At 50.2% G+C, this 11,215-nt stretch overlaps 1 long non-coding RNA gene across 1 annotated transcript in view; it reads left to right on the top strand.

Annotated features, from left to right (window-relative positions):
- LOC148138244 (uncharacterized) overlaps window positions 1–11,215 on the top strand; it is a 65,108-nt gene that overhangs the window by 24,647 nt on the left and 29,246 nt on the right. The window lies entirely within an intron of this gene.

Raw genomic sequence — 11,215 nt, 5'->3', positions numbered from 1 at the left:
TACATATCCCAATAGATCGAAACTCCTGTCCATTCACTCCTGCTCTACTCTATCCCAATGGACGCCAAACACCATCCGATTCACCTCCACTCTATACCATCCTCATGGACCCCAGCCCCCTCCCATTCACTCCCACTCTGCACCACACCAATGGATTCAAACTCCTTCCCAATCGCTCCGACTCCATACTGACCCAATGGACTCAAACCCCCACTACCAATCAAGATATACAAGTGGAGTTTGATTGTGGTTATGTGTGGGCGTCGCTGTCTGGGCCCAACATTTATTTCGCCATCCCTAGTTGCCCCACTTGAGAAGGTGGGGGTGAGCCACCATCTTGAACCGCTACAGTCTTCGTGTTGTGGGGTAGACCCGTAATGCCCCTGAGGGAGCGGAATCCCAGGATTCTGACCCAGCAATACTGAGGGAAGGGCCGATATATTTCTGAGTGGGGGACGCTGAGGGGCTGGGAGGTGGAACTTGCAGGGGAGCTGGTGTTCCCCTGTATCTGCTGTCCCTTGTCCTTCCAGATGGAAGTAGCCGTGAGGTTTGGAAGGTGCTGTCTATGGATCTCTACTGAGTTTTAGCAGTGGGTCTTGTAGATGGGACACACTGCTGCTGCTGAGCATCGGTGTGGTGGGTAGGAATGGGATGTGATGCCACACAATTTGAAAATTGCCATTAGCTCTCGACAGCGGGAAGGTATACACCACAGGGCTCTGACTGTGGGAGCGTTGCACTTCCAATTCATAAAGGAGTGATAATCTGAAATACAAAGAAACATCTGAGCTGCACCGAAGCATGGCTCAGAGGTGTCGAATTCAAAAAAACAAAACATCAACCACAAGAGAAGCTGTTGCACATCACAAAATAAAAGAAAATGCCCACGGAACACTGAAGTGGATTCTAAAAATACCCCCTCACTCTGAGAGATGTGTATAAACTGGCTGGTGTCTCTCAGTCCCCTCTCTCTCTCCCTCAGGGAGACATCTGTACACTGACTGGTGTCTCTCAGTTCCCTCTCTCTCCCTCAGGGAGATATCTGTACACTGACTGGTGTCTCTCTGTCCCCCCCCCCCTCTCTCTCAGGGAGATATCTGTACACTGACTGGTGTCTCTCTGTCCTCCCCCCCCCCCCTTCTCTCTCAGGGAGATATCGGTACATTCACTGGTGTCTCTCGGTCCCCTCTCTCTCTCATGTTGATATCTGTACACTGACTCGTGTCTCTCAGTACCCACCCCCCCTCTCTCTCAGGGAGATATCTGTACACTGACTGGTGTCTCTCTGTCCTCCCCCCCCCCCTTCTCTCTCAGGGAGATATCGGTACATTCACTGGTGTCTCTCGGTCCCCTCTCTCTCTCATGTTGATATCTGTACACTGACTCGTGTCTCTCAGTACCCACCCCCCCTCTCTCTCAGGGAGATATCTGTACACTGACTGGTGTCTCTCAGTCCCCTCTCTCTCTCTCTCAGGGTTATATCTGTACACTGACTGGTGTCTCTCAGTCCCCTCTCTCTCTCTCTCAGGGTTATATCTGTACACTGACTCGTGTCTCTCAGTCCCCTCTCTCTCTCTCAGGGAGATATCTGTACACTGACTGGTGTCTCTCAGTCCCCTCTCTCTCTCTCTCAGGGTTATATCTGTACACTGACTGGTGTCTCTCAGTCCCCTCTCTCTCCTTCAGGGAGACATCTGACCACTGACTGGTGACTCTCAGTCCTCTCTCTCTCTCAGGGAGATATCTGTACACTGACTGGTGTCTCTCAGTCCCCTCTCTCTCCTTCAGGGAGACATCTGACCACTGACTGGTGACTCTCAGTCCTCTCTCTCTCTCAGGGAGATGCCTGTACACTGACTGGTGTCTCTCAGTCCCCTCTCTCTCTCAGGGTGATATCTGTACACTGACTGGTGTCTCTCTGTCCCCCCCCCCCTCTCTCTCTCAGGGAGATATCTGTACACTGACTGGTGTCTCTCAGTCCCCTCTCTCTCTCTCTCAGGGAGATATCGGAACACTGACTGGTGTCTCTCAGACCCCTCTCTCTCTCAGGGTTTTATCTGTACACTGACTGGTGTCTCTCAGTCCCCCCTCTCTCTCAGGGAGATATCTGTACACTGACTTGTGTCTCTCAGTCCCCCCCCCCCTCTCTCTCTCAGGGAGATATCTGTACACTGACTGGTGTCTCTCAGCCCCCTCTCTCTTTCTCAGGGAGATATCTGTACACTGACTGGTGTCTCTCAGTACCCCCTCTCAGGGAGATATCTGTACACTGACTGGTGTCTCTCAGTCCCCTCTCTCAGGGAGATATCTGTACACTGACTGGTGTCTCTCAGTCCCCTCTCTCTCTCTCAGGGAGATATCTGTACACTGACTGGTATATCTAGGTCACCCGTCTCTTATTGGGATATCTGCACACTGACTAATTTCCATCAGTTGCCTCTCCCTTTCAAAGAATTATCTGGACACAGACTCCTTTATTCCTGATGAAGGGCTTTTGCCCGAAACGTTGATTTTGCCTGTCCTCGAATGCTGCCAGAATTGCTGTGCTCTTCCAGCACCACTGATCCAGAAACAGACTGGTATCTGTCAGTCTCCTCTCTCTCGCTCAGGTAGATATCTCTACACTGACTGGTGTCTCCACAGTCCATCCCTCCCACCCACCCCACCATCTCTCTCGTTCTCTGGGTGTTATCTGTACACTGGTGACTCTCAGTCCACTGTCTCTCGCTCAGGGAGATCTCTGTGCACTGGCTAGTGTCTGTCAGTCCCATCACTTTCAGTCAGGGAGATATCTCTACACAGATGCGTGTCACTCAATCCCATCTCTCTCTCTCTCTCTTTTTTCCGGGAGATATCTGAGCACTGACTCGTGCACACAGGCAGTTCCTTCTTTCAGGGAGATAACTGTAAACGGACCATGTTCCTCAGTTTACTTCATCTCTCACTCGGAGAGACTCCTGTGAACTCACTAATGCCCTTCAGTTGCCTCTCGCTGTCAGGGAGATACTTGTCCACTGTCTCCACAGGCCACGCCATACTCTCCTTCTCTCTCTCTCTCTCTCTCTCTGTCTCTCTCTCTCTCTCAGTCTTTCTATTTTTCTCTCTCAGGGAGACATTTGTACACTGACGAGTGTCTCTCAGTCTCCTGACTTGTTGTCTCTCAGTGAGTTATTTGTACACTTACTGGTGACTCTCAGCCTCTTCTCTGTCTGAGGGAGATATTTGCACACTCACTGCTCTCTCTCATTGGGATATCTGACAAATGTTCTTCAGTTGCCACTCTCTCTCAGGGGGATATCTGTACACTGGCTGCTGTCTGTCAGTATCCTCTCTCAGTCTCTCAGGGAGCTAGTGTACACTGACTGGTGTCTCTCAGTCCCCTCAGTCTCTCAGGGAGCTAGTGTACACTGACTGGTGTCTCTCAGTCCCCTCTCTCTCTCTAAGGGAGCTAGTGTACACTGACTGGTGTCACACAGTCCCCACACTCTATCTCTCATGGAGATATCTGTACAATGACTGGCGCACACTCTCTCTCTGTGTCTTTATTTCTCTCTCCCTCTCTCTCTCTCTCAGTCCTCTCTCTCTCTCTCTGGGCCTTTATTTCTCTCTCTCCCTCTCTCTCTCTCTCCCCCCCTCTCTCTCCCCCTCAGGGGGGAGTTATCTATACACTGACTGGTGACTCCCAGTACACTTGTTCTCTCTGCCAGGGACTAGTGTCTCTCAGTCACCTCTCTCTCTCAAGGAGATATCTGCGCACTGACCGCTATCTCTCAGTTGCTTCCACCTCTCTCTATCAGATAGCTATCTGTACACTCACTAGCGTCTCTGAGGCCCCTGCCTCTCTCTGGGAGATACCTCCAGACTGACTGATGTATCTCAGTCCGCTCACTCCATCTCACTCAGAGAGCTATCTGTGCATGGACAGGTGTGTTTCAGACGCTCCCCCTCTCTTAGGTAGATATCTGTGCATTGACTGGTCGCATTCATTCCTAATCTCTCTCTGTCTCTCTGTCTATCTCTCTCTGTCTGTCTGTCTCTCACTCTTTCTCTCTCTCTCAGGGAGATATTTGCACACTGACTAGTGTCTGTCAGTACCTTCCCTCTCGATCTCTCTCTCTGTCTCTCTGTCTCACTCTCTCACTCTCAGGGAGATATCTATACTAAGACCAGTGTCTCTCATTCCCTCTGTCTCTCTCTCTGTCTCTCTCTCTCAGGAAGATATATATACACTGACTTGTGTCTCTCAGTCACTTCTCTCTTTCAGGGAGATATCTGCAAACTGACCCGTGTCTCCCAGTTCCCTCACTCTCTCTCAGGGAGATAACTGTACACTGCCTGGTGTTTCTTTGAGCCCTTACTCTCTCTCAGGGAGATATCTGTACACTGACTGGTGTCTCTCAGACCCCTCCCTCCGCGCTCTCTCTCAGGGACATACATGTACACTGGCTGGTGTCTCTCATTCCTCTCTCTCTCTCTCACAGGGACATATATATACACAGATGTGAATCTCTCAGTCGCCTCTCTGTCTTTCTCTCAGGAAGATATCTGCACATTGAACCATGTCCCTCAGTTCCCTCAATCTCTCTCTCAGAAAGATTCCTGCAAATTGACTAATGCTCTTCCGTTGCCTCTCGATCTCATGGAGATAGCTGTACACTGACAGAGGTCTCCACAGTCCACCCCATACTCTCTATCTCTCTCTCTCTCGGTCATTCTTTTTTTCTGTCTTAGGGAGATATTTATACACTGACTAGTGTCTCTCAGTCTCCAAACTCGCTCGCTCTCAGGGAGAGATTTGTACACTGACTACTGTCACTCAGTACCCCCTCTCTCAGGGAGGCATCTGTACACTGACTGGTGTCTCTGTCTCTTCTCTGTCTGAGGCAGATATCTGTACACTGGGCGGTGTATCCACACTCACCGCTCTCTCTCATTGGGATATCTGTACACTGACAAATGTCCTTCAGTTTCCACTCCCTCTCAGGGAAATATCTGTACACTGACTGGTGTCTCTCAGTTCCCCCCCCCCCTCTCTCTGGGGGAGATATCTGTACACTGACTGGTGTCTCTCAGTCCCCTCTCTCTCTCAGGGAGATATCTGTACACTGACTGGTGTCTCTCAGTCCCCTCTCTCTCTCAGGGAGATATCTGTACACTGACTGGTGTCACTCAGTCCCCTCTCTCTCTCAGGGAGATGTCTGTACACTGACTGGTGTCTCTCAGTCCCCTCTCTCTCTCAGGGTGATATCTGTACACTGACTGGTGTCTCTCAGTCCGGCCTCTCTCTCTCATGCAGATATCTGTACACTGACTGGTGTCTCTCAGTCCCCTGTCTCCCTCTCAGGGAGATATCAGTACACTGACTGGTGTCTCTCAGTCCCTTCTCTCTCTCTCAGGGAGATATCTGTACACTGGCTGCTGTCCCTCAGTCCCCTCGCTCTCTCAGGGGGATATCTGTACACTGACTGGTGTATCTCAGTCCCCCATCGCCCTCTCAGGGAGATATCTTTGCACTGACTGGTGTCTCTCAGTCCCCCACGTCTCTCCCTCTCACAGGGACATATCTGTACACTGACTGGTGTCTCTCAGTCCCCTTTCTCTCTCTTTCAGGGAGATATCTGTACACTGACTGGTGTCTCACAGTCCCCCCTTCCTCTCTCTCAGGGAGATATCTGTACACTGACTGGTGCCTTTCAATTCCCTCTCTTTCTCAGGGAGATATCTGTACACTGACTGGTGTCTCTCAGTCCCATCTCTCTCAGGGAGATATCTGTACACTGACTGGTGTCTCTCAGTCCCCTCTCTCTCTCAGGGAGATGTTTGCACACTGACTATTGATTCTCACTTCACAATATCTCGGGGTTAGTGGCTGGTGTCTCTCACGCTCCTCTCCCTCTCTCTCAAGAAAATACCTGTATACCGACTGGTGTCCCCTGTCTCTCTCATGGATATATCATATACTGATTGGTGACACACCCTCCCCCTCCATCTCTCTCTCAGGGAGACATTTGTTACTGACTGGCGTGTCTCACTCTCCTCGGCCTCTGTCTCAGGGAGATATCAGTACGCTGACTGGTGTCTCTCAGTCCCCTCAATCCCTGTCATAGATATCTGTGCACTGACGGTGTCTCTGAGACCCCTCACTGTCAGCGAGATACCTGTACACTGACTGGCGTCTCTCAGTCCAGTCTCACTGTCTTTCTCTCTCAGGGAGATATCAGTAAAGTGACTGGCGTCTCTCAGTTCCGTCTCTCTCTCTCTTTCTCTCAGTGAGGTATTTGCACGCTGACTGGTGTCTCTCGCCCACCTCTCTCTCTTATTGGGATATCTGCACTCTGACTAATTTCCATCAGCTGCCTCTCCCTTTCAAAGTAATGTCTAGACAGAGGCTGGTGTCTGTCACTCGCCTCACTCTCTGTTTATCAAGGAGATACCTGTACACAGACCAGTGCCTCTCAGTCTCCTCTCTCTCCCAGGGAGATATCTCTACACTAACTGGTGTCTCCACATCCCATCCCTCTCGCCCCCCCCCCTCCCCCCCGCCCCCTCTCTGACTCTCTTTCTCTCTCCCTCTCAGTGAGTTATCTGTATTCTGGTGATTCTCAGACCACTGCCTCTCTCTCTCCGGGAGGTCTCTGTACACTGACTAGTGTTTGTCAGTCCCATCGCTTTCTCTCAGGGAGATATCTGTACACTGACGCATGTCACTCAATTCCATCTCTCGCTCTCTCTTTCTGGGAAATATTTGAGCACTGAGTGGTGCACTCTGGCAGCTCTCTCTCAGGGAGATAACTTTACACTGACTGGTGTCCGACTGTCTCCTCTCCGTCTCTCCCCCTCTCACTCACTCTCTCTCTCACTCACAGGGGGATATCTGTGCATGTTTCTCTTTCTGTCTCTCTCTCTCTCTCACTCACTCTTTCTCTCCGTCGATCATTGGAATATCTGTGCATGGACTGGTGTCCGTTAGTACACTCCCTCTAGATCTCTGTCTGTCTGTCTGTCACTCTCTATCTCACTCTCTCTCTCACTCAGGGAGATGTCTATACTCCTTTGTCTCTCTGTCTGCCTCTCTCTCTCTCTCTCTCTCAGGAAGGTATGTGCACACTGACTTGTGTCTCTCAGTCACTCCTCTCTCTCAGGGAGGTATCTGTACACTGACTGGTGTGTCTCAGTCCCCTCTCTCTCTCTCTCTCTCTCAGGGAGATATCTGTACACTGTCTGATGTCTCTCAGTCCACTCTCTCTCTCCCTCTCTCTCTCAAGGAGATAACTGTAAACTGACTGGTGTTTCTTTGCCCCCTCACTCTCACTCAGGGAGGAATCTGTACACTGACTAGTGCCTCTAAGACCCCTCTCTTTCAGGGAGATGTCAGTACACTGACTGGTGTCTCTCAGTTCCCTCCCTCAGCTCTCTCTCTCAGGGTGATATCTGAACACTGACTGGTGTCTCTCATTCCCCCCTCTCTCTCTGTCTTGCTCTCTTTCTCAGGGGCATATCTGTACACTGACTGACGTCTCTCAGTCATCTCACTCTCTCTGTTTCTCTTTCTGTCTTTATTTCTCTCTCTTCCCACTGTCTCTCTCTCTCTCGGTTTCTGTTCGCTCCATCTCTTTCTCTCTGTATCTTTATTTCTCTCTCTCTCTCTCTCTCTCTCTCTCTCTCTCTCTCTCTCTCTCTCTCTCTCTCTCTCTCTCTTTCCCCCCCCCCCCCCCCCCCCCTCCGCTTTCTCTCTCTCTCGCACTCAGGGTGATATCTGTACACTGACTGGAGTCTCTCAATCCCCCCTCTCTGTCAGGGAGATGTCTGTACACTGGTGTTTCTCAGTCCCCCCTCTCTCTCTCAGGGAGATATCTGTACACTGACTAGTGCCTCTAAGTCCCCTCTCTTTCAGGGAGATGTCAGTGCACTGACAGGTGTGTCTCAGTTCCCTCCCTCAGCTCTCTCTCTCAGTGAGATATCTGTACACTGGCTGGTGTCTCTCAGTCCCCCCGTCTCTCTCTCTCAGGGAGATATCTGTACACTGACTGGTGTCTCTCTGTCCCCACTGTCTCTCTCTCAGGGAGATATATCTGTCCACTGACTGGTGTCTGTCAGTCATCTCTCTCTCTCTCAGTGAGATATCTGTGAACACACTCTAATCTCTCATCCCCCCTGTCTCTGTCAGGGGGACATTTGTACACTGACTAGCGTCTCTCAGACAACCCCACTCTCTCTCAGGGAGATTTCGGAACACATACTGGTGCCTCTCCGTCTGGTCCCTCTCTCTAGGTGATATCTTCGCACTAAATGGTGTCTCACAGTCCCCTCTCTCTCTCAGGGAAATATCTGTACACTGACTGGTGTCTCTCAGTCCCCTCTCTCTCTCTCAGGGAGATATCTGTACACTGACTGGTGTCTCTCAGTCCCCTCTCTCTCTCTCAGGGAGATATCTGTACACTGACTGGTGTCACTCAGTCCCCTCTCTCTCTCTCAGGGAGATATCTGTACACTGACTGGTGTCTCTCAGTCCCCCTTCTCTCAGGGAGATATCCGTACACTGACTGGTGTCTTTCAGTCCCCTCTCTCAGGGTGATATCTGTACACTGACTCGTGTCTCTCAGACCCCCTGTCTCCTTAAGGCAGATATCTGTACACTGACTCGTGTCTGTCTGTCATCTCTCTCTCTCAGTGAGATATCTATGAACACACTCTAATCTCTCAATCCCCCTGTCTCTGTCAGGGGGACATTTGTACACTGACTGGCGTCTCTCAGGCACCATCCTCCCTCTCAGGGAGATTTCTGTACAATGACTGGTGTCTCTCAGTCTACCAGCTCAATCAGAGAGATGTCTGTACACTTGTATCTCCCACTCCACTCTCTCCCTCTCTGTGTCTGTCTTTCTCTCTCAGGGGGATATCTATATACTGACCATTGTCTCTAAGTACCCCCCTCTCTCCATTATCTCTAAGTGCCCCCCTCTCTGTATCTGAGGGAGATATCTGTACACGTACTGCTGTCTCGCAGTAAGCTCACTCTAAGGGAGATATCTGGACACTGACTGGTGTCTGTCAGTCCCCCCCACTCTCTCAGGGTCATATGTCTTTAAACTGACTTGTTTCTTTTTCCTTGGGTGGAGATTTTCGTACTTTGGGGTATAATTTGGAGTTGAGAGGTGAAGGATGTAAAAATAACTTCAGCATTGTTGCTTACACAGTGGTTGGTTCGTGTGTGAGTTCAACGTCCAGAGGAAGTGGTGGATGTGGTTACTGTTACAGCGAGTAAATGTGTTTGAATAAAAGTGCATCAATACACATGGTCGGAGGGATATGTGCTAAGCAGGAACTGATGGGACTGGTTTAAGTTTGGAATCTGGCGTCATCACGGATTGTTTCGGCCAAATATTCTGTTCCCAGACACTATGAAACTTGTCTGCTTTGGGGCACTTTCCTGTCAACCCTCTCTCTCAGACAGATATCTGTGCACTGACTGGTGTCTCACAATCCAACACCCCACCCCCCTTTGTCAGGGAGATACCTGTACATTGACTTGTTTCTTTTCCCCTGCGTGGGGGAGATTAGCCCTTTGGGGTATAGTTTAGAATTGAGAGGATAAAGATTTAAAAATAAGTTCAGGAGTTTTGTTTGTACAGCGGTAGGTTCGTGTGTGAGCTCAACGTCTAGAGGAAATGGCTGATGGGGTTATATTTAGAGCGAGTAAATGTGCTTGAATAAAAGTGCTTGAATATGCAAGGTTGGGGAGATATGTGCCAAGTAGGGGCTGGTGGGACAGGGTTACGTCGGGAATCTGGTGTCAGCATGGATTGCTTGTGTCAAATGTTCTGTTCCCACACTCTAAGAATCTTGAGTGCTCTCAGGCAGATTCCCCTCGACCCTCTCTCTCTCTCGAGGAGATATTTGTACAGTGACTGATGTGTCTCAATCCCCTCTCTCTCTCTGTCTGTCTCTGTCTCTGTCTCTCTCTCTCTCTGGGAAATACCAATACCGTGACTGGTGTTTCCTCATCGGAAGTGAACTGGAGTTCCGAAGCAGGGATATCTAATTGTCGCAACACAGGGCCTTGGTGAGACTATTCCTGGAGTAGTGTGTGAGGTTTTGATATCCCTACCTGAGACAGGATCGCATTCCCACAGACAGCGTCCAGCGGGGATTCACCAGGCTGGTACCAGGACAAGTTGGTCCAATGGGGAGGGGTTGGGTTCACCTGGGGCTGTGTTCACTGCAGGTCAGCAGGGTGACAGGGGATCCTGATTCAAATGGACATGATTGTAACAGATGGGCTAGTTTTCCCTGTTATAGGGCGACACAAGACCCTGGGGTGGACGTACTCTCCGGACATGAGGTTGGACTGAAATAAGGAGACATTTCTTCACTCAGAGGGTGGTCACTCTGAGAATTCACTCCCACAGATGGTTGGGGCAAGATGGACACTGGGAATATTCCATACAGATCGATCGATTGAACAGGGATCAAGGGATAGAACATAGAACATAGAAGAATACAGCGCAGTACAGGCCCTTCGGCCCTCGATGTTGCGCCGATCCAAGTCCACCTCACCTACACTAGCCCACTATCCTCCATATGCCTATCCAATGCCCGCTTAAATGCCCATAATGAGGGAGAGTCCACCACTGCTACTGGCAGGGCATTCCATGAACTCACGACTCGCTGAGTAAAGAACCTACCCCTAACATCTGTCCTATACCTACCCCCCCTTAATTTAAAGCTATGCCCCCTTGTAATAGCTGACTACATACGTGGAAAACGATTCTCACTGTCGACCCTATCTAAACCCCTAATCATCTTGTACACCTCTATCAAGTCACCCCTAAACCTTCTTTTCTCCAATGAAAACAACCCCAAGTGCCTCAGCCTTTCCTCATACGATCTTTCTACCATACCAGGCAACATCCTGGTAAACCTGCTCTGCACCCGTTCCAGTGCCTCCACATCCTTCCTATAGCATGGCGACCAAAACTGCACACAATACTCCAGATGCGGCCGCACCAGAGTCTTATACAACTGCAACATGACCTCAGGGCTCCGGAACTCAATTCCTCTACCAATAAAAGCCAGTATACCATATGCCTTCTTCACCGCACTATTTACCTGGGTGGCAACTTTCAGATATCTGTGTACATGGACACCAAGATCCCTCTGCTCATCCACACTACCAAGTATCCGACCATTAGCCCAGTACCCCTTCTTTTTATTA

This window comes from Chiloscyllium plagiosum, unplaced genomic scaffold (genome assembly GCF_037043375.1).
Source record: "Chiloscyllium plagiosum isolate Xiang-an unplaced genomic scaffold, Cpla_swu_hap1 HiC_scaffold_41, whole genome shotgun sequence".
NCBI classification, from domain to species: Eukaryota; Metazoa; Chordata; class Chondrichthyes; order Orectolobiformes; family Hemiscylliidae; genus Chiloscyllium; species Chiloscyllium plagiosum.
This window is presented reverse-complemented; position numbering and strand designations above follow the sequence as displayed.